This window comes from Amblyomma mixtum, chromosome 8 (assembly GCF_055824585.1).
Source record: "Amblyomma mixtum isolate Tamu chromosome 8, ASM5582458v1, whole genome shotgun sequence".
Lineage (NCBI taxonomy): Eukaryota > Metazoa > Arthropoda > Arachnida > Ixodida > Ixodidae > Amblyomma > Amblyomma mixtum.
In genome coordinates, this window is record NC_143019.1 from 18,935,439 (window position 1) to 18,941,213 (window position 5,775).

The following is a 5,775-nucleotide window of genomic DNA, read 5'->3' on the forward strand; positions in this document are numbered from 1 at the left end:
TTGGAGATTAGATGGAGGAGCTGGAAGTTCGGATGAATCTGTTTGCTGCTCTTCTGTGAAAACAAACGGAAGAGAAAACTACAATGCTTAGTTTATATTCCTAATGAGGCACTGTTCCTGCTCTTATCGTTATCTCCTCTAGGCAAATTAGAATGCTTAAGGTAATATACGAATTTCGATGCCTGCACAAACTATTGAAGATTATGAATGTCGTGTAAACCCAGAAATAATATTGTTCCTCAAAAATATCTGCATCAACTTAACGGAAGTACCGCGTTCAGGTGCGGTATGAACCAGGTTTGTCAAACACTCATGTGCTGACAATTAAGAAAAATCGTTTCTTCTACTGGGAAAAGTAGCTTACTCATCTAAGAAAAAAATACCGAGCCTTTCCCCGGACATACGGGCACTGATCAGAGCCAGTTGATTCACGAAAGGAATTAAAGAATCTGATGCTACTCAGAAAGCTAGTACAACTGTATTCAGTTCTTTTATATGCACTTTACCGTGGGTGCTCTATGCCCTAGAAAATGTGCCGACTGAGACTGGCTTTTTCTTTCTAGTAGCGCATTTTCAAGTAGCGAGCTAGGTGCATCCCCGCGTTCGCGTGCGCTCATTCCCGTTGAATTGCGGCGCCTCCGGAGTGCCTTTATGCCTCAGCCTTACCTCCCTCCAACGCAAGTGACATTCCCTGTTGCCGCTCGTGGTTTCATGAATGCAGCGGCCCCTAATACGCGCGAAACAATGCGTGCCATCTTATTACAAAGAAGGATGTGCTCTTCTGTACTAAAAAACAATGAAAAATTGTGGAGGGGGGGGGTACTTAGGCGCTGACGGCATCAAGCTATAAATCACAGCGACAAGCCGCGTGATGCCATCGCACAGTGAGCTGGCAGCCCCAGGATCAGTGTGGCTCATCGCATCACTCGCGTTACAGATACATCTTTAACTGTCGAGAATAATGTTATTTCGTAGCCAGTAGCTTTTTATCAGTGGGAGTTCTTTAGATAGCCTCTCGGATACGTTTACGTTTGGTCGCCGTGCTGTAGGATCCTCCTCAGGGCTCGCCGCCTGCCAATAGCATCGTGGCGCAGGTAGTTCAGCTTAAATCTTCAAATAAATTCTGTTCCGACGACAGTATGCGTACCCATCCCTAACGTCCATGGTTTTCTTCCACCAATGAAACTGAGCGACAGTCATGGGCTCCTTGTTCTTTGTGCATTAGAGGAAGACAATGCTATACAGAATTTACTCATTTTAGGCACTTCTTCCGGGATGTGGGGAGTGGGGCGAATTTGCAAACTCTACAATGGGATGACACGAGCATTTCTTCCAGTTCCTCGGAGATAAATATTTTTTGGTTTGAATGCACATCATGATATTTTAATTTGCAGATTTGTTACCTTATCAATTTCATCTTGTCCCTCATTTTGCAAGATTGCATTACGGGTTACATGTTGTTCTTCTATGTATTCAGGCAATTTACATTTCTTCATACGACAGTACTTTTTCCCATCGCGCAGAATGAAATCTAGTGTTTTCTAGATATAGGTTGCACCGACCATGTTTTTGCTTGGAAAAAAAAGTAAGAACAAAAAGTTTGCATATTCATCAGCTGCCTAACTTTTTTTCGTAATGAAGAGATATGTGTGATATTTATTATTTCATTACATATTCAAAACCACTTTCTCGTTACGTTCCTATTCAATTCGCATTCGAAAATTTCAATCTTTAAACACCATAAGTGGAAACCAAAATTTATACCAGTTCCACGCTGCTTTTCCGGACTTATCTAAATAAATTTTAACAATGATGGATACGAAAACTTGGGTTCAGTCATTACTGACGCCCCGTCACTACTATTTTCTGTTCATTTTCGCCTTGTCCTCCCATCTGTCCCGGTCTGTAAATTACCTTGTGTAGCCTATGTGATGCGGGAGTGCCAAGTTGTCTCTGCACCCCATTCAAAACATAGAAAGGCTCGCAAAAATCACAGAAGTATCCATACTTTCTGTCTTTTCCCCAAAAGTGTATTGGCGGAATACACTGAAAGTCTGCGCAAATTTGATCTCATTGAGTAGTTTTCTTCCTTACAACACGCACGATTCTCATGCTCATGATTTGTGGCCTTCGTATTGGACAGATTTTCACCCGTGGCAGATTGTAGAACGCACTGTGGAAAAAAAATCCTGTATTTGTTCTTGTACGAGCATATCGCATACAGCCGCCGTGGTGGCTCAGTGGTTATGGCGCTCGACTGCCGACCCGAATGACACCGGTTCGATCCCGGTTGCGGCGGTCGAATTTCTATGGAGGCGAAATTCTAGAGGGCCGTGTACTATGTGATGTCAGTGCACGTTCAAGAACCAAGGTGGTCGAACTTTCCGGGGCCCTTCACTACTGCGTCCCTCATAGCCTGGGACGCTTTGGGACGTTAAACCTCAATAAACCATACCGCATACCACGTGTTCCTATTAGAAAGACAGTCTTAGTGACCTTTCCATGCACCGAAGAGGCTCAACAGAACAGCACTCGGAGCAGTGGGATGATGCAATTATTTCCTTCAATATCAACATCAAGTGCCGCTCTCCAGAGCATAAAATTTTGCTACATCAATGAAGCTATTTCCGATCTCTTATATGCAAAAAGATTTTTTTTGCAATAAACTTTCGCTTTCTCCGCCTTATTATCTCATGATATAGCATTTCTTCAGCCATTCACGGGCGACAAAACCTGTAGAATATTAAAGAGATAATTCAAAGCAATTCGTCGACAGAACTGTTTGGAGGTGTCCTCAGAGGGAATGAAAAAGGGCTGTAAACCCACCTTCGTAGTCCGAAGCATCACTCCGCCCCCTCAAGAGATCCCCTGCAAAAGATACGAAAATACTTCTTTTAGTAATAACTTCAGTACCCGGATCACAGGACATGTTTTCATTCATACCCACAGTAATTAATAAAGAAGCGCCTCCCTACTCACCAGAACCCGCTATTAGTGATGAATACTTACACTTGTTTTCTGCGAAGAAAAGGAAGTAAGAGATATGTTAGGCCTCGTACTCTGAGGCAAATTCTGTATTATCTGTTTGTGGTGGGAAAGCAAAAGCTGGTCCGAAAAATGGCGCGAGATTTCTGGCGACAGTACTTCGGGCTAAAATATATTAGTAAAAAAGAATACAGCGGATCGCAGAAGGCACCGTGAGATTGCTACGTATGATAACATGAAGTCCTACTTTATGACTTTGGGCTATTCTCGAGTTTGTTGTATTCTCGATAGGTCTGCGGAAAGTGTCTATACGCATCATATTATATTCGCCCAAACCACGCCGCCGTGGTCTAAGGTAAGAACGATAAAAGATAGATATAATTTTCGCATAACTCGATGGAGATCACTAAAATTAAGCCTTGGTACTTGCAACGAAGCAAAAATGAAGGTTCCACGAAAAGAGGTGCTATTAGCTTTCCAGCTTTTAATTACCCTGAATGGGAGCAAATTTCCGCGCAGAGGAAAATTGAGATATTTTCAGTTTTTTCAGATTTGCTACAAATAGTCGCATAGGGGGTTGTATGCGTCGGGCTTCGGTGCATTAAGTTTTATCAGGTTCGCAATGGGCTGTATTTGGGTAAATCTGCTTAAACAAACCACTCGCATTTCACTATTGTCAATCATCTTACCAAGAAATACTTTTCTGGAGCCTACTGCTCCCTGTATGCCTTCACGTTTGGAAATGAATGCCTCAAAATTAGGGCGAAAATGTATTGGTGTTTAAGTTATCTTTTTCGTTCAGCTCATGAGCACTTCGAAGCTACATAGGATTTAACAGCCTGAAATTGCCGCTCGTAGTACGATGCCATCTCTTCTACTTATGAATGTTACTGCCACGTCTCCATAAATTACAAAGCACTGGATGGCGCCACAGCAGTGCGACTGACATGTTGCATTTTTCTAATTCCCTTCGGCGTGTGGCGATAGTACATGGAACAGCGCCCCCGAGTCTTCCTATTGCGGGCGACATGCGCTCCGAGATGCACGCGTCAATATTAGGTGATATCGGGCTGAAAAACAGCGTTTAATATAGTAAGACGTTTATGATTGATAATATGTCATAGAGTACTTTTAACGAGTGGCCCCAGGCAGTCACGGAAAATAGAGTCTCCAAGAAAAAAGAATGTGCCCGTGACTGTGTTTTTAACGAAATTATTTGAAACAATTTTTGCAAATCCACGTGAGTGTCAAATATGCTGTGCTCTTTTCTCATGTGCTCTTTTCTGTGCGCTCAGGCAAACATAAGGCAAAACGAACAAAAAAAAACGGCGCATTTGCTTCTGAGGACATCGGAAGATAAGCCATAATACCTTTGAGTACGTTTTGCTGCAAAATCTAGGTTAATCACTCGAAAATTAATAGCTGTTACTTTCAGTAAGATACACCGGCGCTTAGTTAGCCCCGGCATATCCTCATTCTTCACATAGAGAAGATCAGTATGATTCCTGTAAATAACTTGAAACTATACGCCACATAGTGCCTTTGAGTGAAAGACTAAAAGAAACACTGAGCGTTATCTCCACTTACGAGGTTTTCGAGTTGGGCCCGCTCGTTCTGGAATAAAATGACAAAAGAAAGTGTTTTTATTTTACTTACTGGCTTTGGCTGAGAAGTATAAGCTTCATGAGGCAATGGAATTGTGCAAACTAGTGTGTACGATATCTGCACTATTTATTCACAAATACTGTGTCCCGCTTTATTGAATTCGGACACCCTGTTAGAGTTGATGCAGCGAGATTATTGCCTTTTCTCAAGTTGCATTGCTACCTGCGCGACTGCATTCCTCTAACAGCGGTGGTGCGATATTGGGTTATGCTGACCACGAACCCGCCCATCTCTTCCACTCCTTGAGTGGAAGAGAACGCCACAAATCTGCGAAAGAAATCTACAAAAACATTCTTCGGCTGAGCATCTGGTAAAAGCAGTCGTTAAAGAAAGACTATCAGGAGCTTACAGAAGTTGTTCAAAAACGGAAATTCTAAGAAAGAAATAAAGGCCTCTTTCTTTAACGCCAGCGATATGCGATTTATTTATTTTTATTATACGTGTATGCATAGTCTTTCGATTGCATAATAATTTTTCGGTGTAACGTGAAACTTGAACGCGAGAGTGCGTAACACGTCCTACTTTCGTTATGCTGCCTTTTTCTTGTTGCCGTCGGGTAAACGAGGAGGGGCGACGACTATGATGCGATCTTTTTAGCTAATGCTTGTCGCATGAAGGACGTACGTTTTCTAGTTGACCAATTAACGTATGTTCGCAGAAAAAGACCTCGCAGTTCGGCATCTGCATAGAGAATGCTATCGCAGAGAGTTTATCATAACGTTTTGGAGAGAACAACAATAGAGAAGGATTTTCCTGAAATGACCTCTCGTGTGTTCTCAATTGGAAAAAGAACATCGCCTCAATGACGCCTTCACGAAGCGTGATAAAGAGATGTTAGGAACCATTTTTTTGGCTTTCCGTATCAAAATCACAGAAAAGTTTCTATTACGAGCGTGAATAAATTATCGCTGTAATTAAGCGAAGCATTAATGGTCCGACCATTTTCTTAGCCGAGACTGATAGTGAGGGAAAAGACGTGATAGAGTAGCTGCCGTTGCAAAAGCAACCTCAAAGCACAGCACCGAAAGGCATCTGTTTAGAGTAATGCCAAGATATTTGAAGAAGGAGGACATCCACTCACCACTAAGTTGGAGATCGGGTGGAGGAGGTGGACTTCCAGTGAGA

The 5,775-nt window shown here is 42.5% G+C and overlaps 1 long non-coding RNA gene across 1 annotated transcript; it reads right to left on the reverse strand.

The window, feature by feature from the left end:
* Nucleotides 1–2,833: 2,833 nt before the first annotated feature.
* LOC149331562 (uncharacterized) lies at nt 2,834–5,775 on the reverse strand. Its single transcript, XR_016284825.1, has 3 exons — nt 5,732–5,775; nt 4,573–4,599; nt 2,834–2,868 (listed from the first exon to the last, which is right to left on the reverse strand). It is a non-coding gene; the product is annotated as an uncharacterized LOC149331562 (long non-coding RNA).